This window comes from Delphinapterus leucas, chromosome 17, assembly GCF_059928025.1.
Source record: "Delphinapterus leucas isolate spDelLeu-1000000601 "Yukka" chromosome 17, BTC_Dleu_Yukka2, whole genome shotgun sequence".
Classification (NCBI taxonomy): Eukaryota; Metazoa; Chordata; class Mammalia; order Artiodactyla; family Monodontidae; genus Delphinapterus; species Delphinapterus leucas.
Genome location: NC_143145.1, coordinates 32605 through 41748, shown reverse-complemented (window position 1 = coordinate 41748; position 9144 = coordinate 32605). Strand labels below are relative to the sequence as shown.

General features: G+C 54.2%; 1 pseudogene; it reads left to right on the top strand.

Annotated features, from left to right (window-relative positions):
* Positions 1–2703: 2703 nt before the first annotated feature.
* Positions 2704–7090, top strand: LOC111171288 (phosphoethanolamine/phosphocholine phosphatase pseudogene; annotated as a pseudogene).
* The last annotated feature ends 2054 nt before the right edge of the window (positions 7091–9144 follow it).

Below are 9144 nucleotides of genomic sequence, written 5' to 3'. Positions count from 1 at the left end.
GGGAAAAGGGATTGGAGTAGGGTTCAAATTTTCAGTCTGTGCTGCTATGGACCTATATTTGGATTAGGGTTAAGGGTGGTGTAGGATCATGGTCAGGCTCAGAGGTTAGGGTTAGGGAGTAGAGTAAGGTTCAGAGTTAGAGGGTCAGGAGTAAGGATAGAAATTCAGGCTCAGGGCTCAGGGTTAGAATGTAGGGCCAGGGTCAGGGTTAGAGGCTCAGGGACAGAATTAGAGGGTACATTAAGAGGATGAGGGGCTTCCCTGGTGGCGCAGTGGATAGGACTCCGTGCTTCCAGTGCAGGGGGCCTGGGTCCGATCCCTGGTCAGGGCCCAAGATCCCACATTCATGCCGCAACTAAGAGTTCGCATGCCACAACTAGGGGGCCCGCATGCCACAACTAGGGAGTCGGCAAGCTGCAACTAAGGAACCCACGAGCCACGACTAAGGAGCCCTGAAGCCACAACTTAGGAGCCTGCCTGCTGCAACTAAGACCAGGTGCAACCAAAAAAAAAGAGGATGAGGTTTTGAGGGATTAGAGTTAAAGGATGCAGGCTAGAGCCTCAGGGTTAGAGGGTTAGGTTAGATGGTCTGAGTCAGGGCCAGGGTAAGGGTTAGGAGTTTACAGGTCAAGGTCGAGTATATAGGGGCTAGGGGTTAGGAGTATTAGGGTTTAGGTTTAGAGATTAGGAAGTTAGGGTTAGGGAGTTAACAGTAGAGATTTGGGCGTTAGGGTTAGTGGGTTAGTGTTAAGCATAACTGGCCCACGACCCCCCTAACCCTTCACCTCTGTGTCCTCTAGGATGGACAGGACTTGCCCTGGGTCACTCATGAGTGTGGGGTTCACCTGGACCGCTGGTCATCTACCCCCCGTCCTGGAACCTGATAGCAGAAGAATGAAATGTCTGCTCCGGTCACTGACTGTTTCAAATCCAATTCAACCTCAGTCAACGGTTGTTAGGGCCTCAGAAGTCCACAGGGTTTCCTCCTCCCATCTGAACTGGAAAGAGTAGTGCTGGCCCCACTTGGCCTGGGCAGCCCCGGTCCAGCACAGGCCTGGCTGAGGTCACTCTATGGTCATGTTATGAATTTATACAGAACTTGGTGCAGCGACCTACCAGCCCCCAGGTGCTGCCTCCTGAGGGCTGGTGGGGCCCTCCTGGGACTGCAGCCATCCTTTGGACCATCTGAGTGGGCATCAATAGACATCAAGTCTCAGGACAGCCCTTGACCTCTGACCACCCAGGCAGGCATCTGTGGTCCTCCAGCTCAGGCCAGTCTGGTCCCTGTCAAGCCTCTGTGGCCAATTACTGAGCTGACCATGCTGCTGGGCAATTGAACAGCTAGCTACCTGGGCAGCACAGACAGTCCTTTGGGATGTTTCAGTTACTAACAACCATGTGGTTGAGAAAAGGGCCTCCTCCCTCACAGGCTCATAGCCTGCCAAGAGAGGTAATAACCGTCTAAACATTTGAGTGTGTCCCTGACACAACAACCATACAGCAGACCATGGCCTTGCAATCCTTTGGGCTTCCAGCTGTAACAAACTTTTGATATTCATACTCATTAAGAGTCAAAGATACGGGAACAACTGGGCCACCCAATGGACAGTTTCACGCTGAGGCTGCATGGTCTTGGAGAGCCACGTGCACCCATGTGGGCTCTGAAAGCTGCCAATTATGGATTCCATGATACGGAATAATCCTTGAGCCTCCCACTGCTTCATTGAGTAAGAATTTCCTAACCACCATAGCATTTAGTCTCTGCTCTTTGTAAAGGAGGGAGGAGACTGGATAAATGAGCAATATTGTTCTCGGGGGATGGGTGAGTAATGTGGCCAGGGGGCAGGTGTGACTTCTGGGCTCCCACCACCAGAGACATCAATGAGGGCTGTGCCTTTTGCAAGAGGAAGAGGTTCTTGCTGTTGTGGGAGGACAGCAAGAGCACTGGATGGGTGGCTGCAGCCCTTGAGCCTAAATCAACCCCTTCCTTCCTTGGCCTTCAGATCCCACAGCTGTGCAGTGGGCTGTCAGTGATGTGGAATCTGCTGCTTTCTGCCAGCATCTGTTCTCATGCCAAAGTCCAGAACCTCAGCTTTCATTTGGGAACTTCTTACCTGTTTCCAGTCCAAACAGTTCCAGAGGGCTGATGCTACGTTCCACCCGCCTTGTAGATGGGCATATGATCCACATCTAGCCAATCCCATGTTACATCCTATGGGTGCTCTGATGGGTTCAAGGGCGATGGTATGACCCAAAACCAGGCCAACGACGTTTATTTTATTTTATTTTTGGCCATGCTGTGCACGCGGGATTTTAGTTCCCTGACCAAGGATCGAACCTGTGCCCCCTACATTGGGAGCGCAGAGTCTTAACCACTGGACCACAAGGGAAGTCCCATCCCCTCATTTTCAAAACTGCTATGGATTTAAAGCACACAAGATGATTGTGATATGACTGGCCTTTTCAGTATGACTTCTTTTACTTAGAATGTTTTCAATGTTTATCCATGTTGTAACATGTATTATCAGTGCTTCATTCATTTTTTAATTGTGGTTAAAAATACATAACATGGGGATGGGGGGCAAGTGGAGGGAACGGCCCAGATGCACATCATTCACGGACCCTCTGGACTGGAGGGACTCTTGAGAGCTGGAGCCCAGAAATCCGGGGATGGATAAGACACAGCGTCCCCTCCAATTCCCATAAGCACCCCTTGCTCCATCCTGAGCCCAAATACCTCAGCTAGGCCCTCTCCCCACTCTTTACACTCCAAACTCAGCCGGGACAGACCTCTGCAGCCGCCGCTCCCCACCCTGCAGGAGAAGCTCAGAGGTCCTGTCCCCCTTTCCTATGAGGGACTCTTTTTGGTGACCACAAAAGGATTTGATCGCTCAGGACAAAGCTGGTAGAGGATAGCGGGATGGCTGCGCCGGGCGCGCCGCGCTCCCTCCTGACCTTCGACTTTGACGAGACTATCGTGGACGAAAACAGCGACGACTCCGTCGTGCGCGCGCCGCGGCGGGCCAGCGGCTGCCTGAGAGCCTGCGTGCCACCTAGCGCGAGGGCTTCTACAGGAGTACATGCAGCACGTCTTCCAGTACCTGGGCGAGTAGGGCGTGCGGCCGCGGGACCTGCGCGCCATCTACGAGGCCATCCACCTGTCGCCCGGCATGGGCGAGCTGCTGCAGTTTGTGGCCAAGCAGTGCGCCTGCTTTGAAGTTATTCTCATCTCAGACGCCAACACCTTTGGCGTGGAGAGTGCGCTGCGCGCCGCCGTCCACCACGGCCTGTTCCGCCGCATCTTCAGCAACCTGTCGGGGCCCGACCCTTGGGGGCTGCTGGCGCTGCGGCCCTTCCACGCGCACAGCTGTGCTCGCTGCCCCGCCAACATGTGCAAGCACAAGGTGCTCAGCGACTACCTGCGCGAGCGGGCCCATAACGGCGTGCACTTCGAGCGCCTTTTCTACGTGAGCGACGGCGCCAACGACTTCTGCCTCATGGGGCTGCTGGCAGGCGGCGACGTGGCCTTCCCGCCCCGCCGCTACCCCATGCACCGCCTTATGCAGGAGGCGCAGAAGGCCGAGCCCAGCTCCTTCCGCGCCAGGGTGGTGCCCTGGGAAACCTCCACCGAAGTGCGCCTACACCTGCAACAGGTGCTGAGAACGTGGCCTGCAGAGGGCACCCGGGCAGGGAGGGGGTGGGGCGGTGGGGGTCGGGAGAGAGAAAGCTAGTTTTATTACTCCCTTTCCCTTTCGTCTTGGTATATCCCTCCGGGATTTCCCGGAATCCCAGGGTGGTCCATTTGGGGACTGGAGGAGGGAGTTGGGAGCTGTTCCCATCTGTGCAGTTAACCCAGCTCGGCTGCCTCCCCCAGTTCCACTGCAAGCGAATTCCGGAGTCTGGACCCACCACGGTGGCACGCATATCTGAGCAGAGAGCAGTGTTTCCAAAAACCTTGTCCTCCCAGCTGGGAGGACGGGGTTCCCTGTCAAGGTAGAGAAGGAACATGTCCCGCCGCGTCGCGGGTAACTGTTGCCTTGGGCTGCATGGCCTCCCTCCTCTAGTCTTCTGTCCAGGGGACCCAGGCCCAGAAATGTACCCCCCCCCCGACCTCCCCCGCACCGGACTCCCTGCGGAGAGAGGTGGCGCTCCCTGTCGACGGTCCCAGGCCTAGATCTTGCTTTACCTACTGTGACCCTACACTACACTCCTTGCCTCCCTCCCCGCCCCCACCCTGTCAGCATCCCCACAGGAAAAAAAGCTAGAGGGAACAGTCACCTCTTGTTGGTGGAAAGAGGTAGCACTCTGTCCCGGGGCTCGGGTCTGGCCAGCCAGGGACCTCACAGAGCCCGAAGATGTCTTCTCGCACCCCAGCCTCGTCTATGCAGCAAGAAACCAGGGACTTAACCAAAGTCGCCCCACTGACTGGGCCCTCTGGGTCCCCCTCCTCCCGTATGGAACAGAAAGCCATGATGCTTTAAAGCAGAGCCAGTGGAAACCCAAGGCCCACCTCCCTATTTTGGTGTTTCAGAGCTGTAAAGGAGGTGAAGGGGCAGAGGTGAGTGAGATCTCTCACGCTGCAGTCTGAGGGATGAGGGTGAGGTGATCTCTGCTCTCAGAGAGCCCCACTTAAGTGAGGGAGCTGGTTCCCACTCTTGGAGGAGTGCCCAGCTTGGGGAACCAAGACTGAATACACAACAAAGCAGGCAGCAGGCAGAAGAGCAGGGTGCAGCCCACCTCCGCAGAGGGGCAGAGGGGTCTAGTGTGGAGGGCTCCATGAGCACTGAGGAGATGGGAGAGCAGAGGGGCACAGGGGTCTAGTGTGGAGGGCTCCGTGAGCACCGAGGACATGGGAGAGTGGAGGGGCACAGGGGTCTAGTGTGGAGGGCTCCGTGAGCACCGAGGAGATGGGAGAGCAGAGGGGCACGGGGGTCTAGTGTGGAGGCTCCGTGAGCACCGAGGAGATGGGAGAGCAGAGGGGCACAGGGGTCTAGTGTGGAGGGCTCCGTGAGCACCGAGGACATGGGAGAGCAGAGGGGCACAGGGGTCTAGTGTGGAGGGCTCCGTGAGCACCGAGGAGATGGGAGAGCAGAGGGGCACAGGGGTCTAGTGCGGAGGCTCCGTGAGCACCGAGGACATGGGAGATTCTGCTGCTTAGGGCAGGCAGAGGAGGCTCAATTAGCAGGAGCCATACAAGTGGGTTGCCTTTCAGTCCCTCGGCCCACTAGCCCTGCAGGGCAATCATCAGGACGTCATCAGAATTTTATTCAAAGTTGGCACTTGCAGCTGGAGACCCTGTCTTGCATGGCGTAAGGGTTCCCTGTGGATAAGGTCACCAAACTCCCTGGCTTCCAGTTCTTTCCTGTCTCCAGCAGGCCTCTGGGTGCCTCCTCTGTCTTTACCAGGACCCATTCCCACTGCACTGGGGGGAAGGAACAGACACAGCTCACAGCCCAGGAGGCGTGCAGGACTGGTCCAGTCTTGACTGGAGCAGGCTTTGGAGTGGGACTCAAGAGGCTCACTGAAGGCGGTGCCTGGGTCAGCATCCCAGAGATCCCAGGCGTCAGCAGCTGGCCTGCACATAGTTCCCGGGGAGGAATCCAGACCCCTCTGAGCCGATGCCCTCACACCAGCCATTGGAGTAGCGGCGGGTGATGCAGATAATGGTGCCCTCAGAGAAGGAGAGTTCGTTGTCCTTCTGGCGCGTGTATGGGTACAGTGTCACTACTGCACGGCGGGAGGAGAGGGGTGCCGTGAGATGTGCCTCCTGCCCCGCCACAGGGATGCTTGTGCCCACATACTGGACTCTAGGGGGCAATGTGGGGAGTGGGGCAGGAGATGCCTTCTTCAAAGCCCCAGGACTCCTCCCCAGCTGAGCTAATATTCAGTATCAGGCCAGCTGCTTCCCTCCTCTGTGGGGGTGCGGTGGGGTGGAATAAAAGGCTCCACAAGTGTGACACAGGCCATCCCCTCCACTCCAAGAAACTTCAGTGTCTGAGAGCAGGGCCCCAGGATCTGCCCATGTTTTGTAATCTGCGTTCAGCCGCCGTTCACCCTGGTCCTCCCACAATGTCTCTAGCAGGTGCTGGAGGTATTGCTCAGTAGGTGCTCAGTAAATACATTGAACAGTGTAGACTTGGCCGAGTGAGCCTTGGGCAAGTCACTTAGTTTAACCTCTCAGGCTCAGCTTCATCTGCTAAATGGGAGTGTGAAGATCCTAGGAGGTTAAGTAAAAGTGAGAAAATGGATGAGAAGCTTTGACTCTGGGGTCTGGTATAAAGCAGGGGCTAAATTATGTTAACCTCCCCCCCCCACATAACATAACATTTACCATTTAAATCATTTTGAGCATACAGTTCTATGGCATTAACTACATTCACGTTGTTGTACAAATATTCTCAGCATCCACCTCCAGAACTTACTCATTTTCCCTATGGGAAATTCTGTATCAGTTTCTCTAAGTTTTTGCCAACACTTGTTACTTTTAGCTTTCTTGATTGTAGGCCTTCTAGTGTGTGGAGGGGTATATGGCGCTGTGGTGTTAACTTGCATTTCATCACGACTCATGATGATTAACGTCTCTTGGTGTGCTTGTTGACCATTTGTATGTCTTATTTGGAGAAGGGTCTTTTCAAGTCCTTTTTCCATTTAAAACATTGGGTTGTTTGCCGAGTCCCGCCAAGCGCTCCTCCTGGCGGCGTTGGTGTCGGTGAGGCCGGCCTGGAGCGGTCTCCGCGCCGCAGGGGCCCACGCGCCGGGGCCTCGCTAGCGGCCTCTCAGGAGAGGAGACGCTCGGCCCGCGGCGCCCGTGTACAGAGCGCCGAGATCGTGCTGTGCCGCGCGGACGCGGCGCTGCCGGGGCGGGTTTTGCTCGGCATTGGCTGCGGCGGTCTGCGCGCCTCTCCCGGAAGTGGGCGTCCCGGCCAGAGCGCACCTGGCGCGGGACGTCCTCGGGGCTCCTCGCCGTCGGCGCCGCGCGAGCCGGCGGGGGTGTAAGGAGCCAGCGCGCGGCGGTTGGGAACGACCCGTCCCGTGGGTCCCTGGCACCCCAGCGGCACCCGAGCGCGGAGCGGCGGGCCGCGGACCGCAGGTAAGGGGACAGGGGCTCGGTGGGGTGGGCGGAGGAAGGAACGACGAATTACACCAGAGCTGTTTGGTACAGTCGCGGAGCTACCTAACCTGGCGGCAGCAGGAAGGGCTCGCCTTTGGAGTAAAGGCTTTGAGGACGAGCCCGAGCCTACTCACTCCCGTTTTACAGAACATCTGCAGGTGTAAAGCTCACTCGTGCGCGGTTTTCCTAAGCAGCCAAGTGCCCCTCCCCCGCGATGTCTCTGCAAGCAGAACCTGAGAGGGGCCGGGTGCCTTGAGAGACCCGCCCTTGGCCCATGGGAAGCCCAAGGGATTTATCCTGCATGGTGACTTCACGTGCTGGGACCCCCCGCCCCCCCCCGCTCCCCCCCCGCCAACCCCCACTCTGGCCAGCTGGCCCAGCCTTGGTTACTGCACTTCTCCAGCTTCAGCCGGCCCTTGGCCACCTGCTGGGATGGGAAAGGGAAGGGTGTCAGAATTTCACCTTAGAAACTTGCCAGGGGGCGTGGATTTAAACACATAGTGGTCACCCTGGCAGAAGAGAAGGGAGGAGGGCGCCTTGTTACCCTTTCATTGTGGAATCGGTGGCGCTCCCACTGAGAGGGGCCTCTCCAGTGTTTGGTGTATTGGAACTGAATAATTAGAACTTGTACAATTTTCAAATTATGTGGTACTTGAATTTAAAAGCAAAACCCCTAGAAACTCTAAGTGTTTTATAAATTGAGATCTAAAAATTGAAGGTCTGTTTTGCTTCCACTATGACATTATATTAAGAAATGTGCATTTATTGAGGATAGAGTCAGAAAAGGGAAGCAAACAGAAAACTCAGACATACCACTGCAGAGGCCATGGGAGTTAAGTTGTAAATGCTGCTGGCTTTCAGTAGCCTGCAGCCATTCTCTTCCTGTAGCTGATGGGATACAAAGCTCTACTGGGTTGTTCTTTGCACGGGATAGTCTTGTTTTGCAGAAATTCAGCTCAGAGCCATCTCTTGATATATAAGAATTTCCCAGATTAGGTCCCCAGGCAGATCCTGGAGGGCCAGGGGGATTCCTTGCTTCATTATACCTGTCTGTTGGAGTGGAAAACAGCAATGACATAGTTTTCTTTAAATATGGTTTTTGGTCTATCATCCAGAGCTTAGAGTAGCTATTTCCTTTCTCCCTCAATATGGTTGTGTTCCTGGAATGAATTATAGTCAGATGACCTTGTTTTTACAGGTGAGGGTCAGGGGTCAGGGGTCGGGGGTCGGGGGTCAGGGGTCGGGGCTGGGGTTAGGGTTAGGGGTTAGGGGGTTAGGGTTAGGGTTAGAGTTTAGCGTTAAGGTTAGGGTTGGGGGTTAGGGTTAGGGTTAAGGTTAGGGTTTAGGGTATGGGTTAGGGTACGGGTTAGGGTACGGGTTGGGGTTAGGGTTAGGGTACGGGTTAGGGTATGCTTTAGGGTTAACGTGTTTATTAAACCTCTCCCACTCTCCAGATGTCACTTAGCACGTAAAGGAATATTATTTGGGGTCCAGCCATGGAGAAGACTTCAGATACTAGGATAACACAAAGAACACACACATTATAAATAAATCACATTAGGATTTTGTTTTTAATCTGTACATTAAAACACTAGTGCTTAGGAAATCTAATGGAGGCAGAAGCAGTAAAGGGTAGTTTTATGGGAATAACATCACAGATTTTCTGTAGAATACACAGATTTTGACTGGTTAGAAAGTCAAGGAGGAATGCTTTTGTTCTGAAGATATAAACCCTCTTCTAAACTGAGCTGTTATTGGAAGTTAGGAATTTTTTGTTGCTGTTGTATTGCTTTGTGTTTTCATGATTATTCTGCTTGCATGTCCCTTGTTAAAACTTTGATTTGGGGAAGAGTGCCATTACTGGAAATTAGTTTACAGAATTATTCTCAAAAACGGAAGGAAATGGTTCTCACCTAAATATTAAGAAATAATCTCTATACTGGTATACTAACAGAATTATGATTCAGGGATAATAATTCTATGAAATGTAATTAAACACACAATATATATTTTCTTTTACATTTCCATTGTTA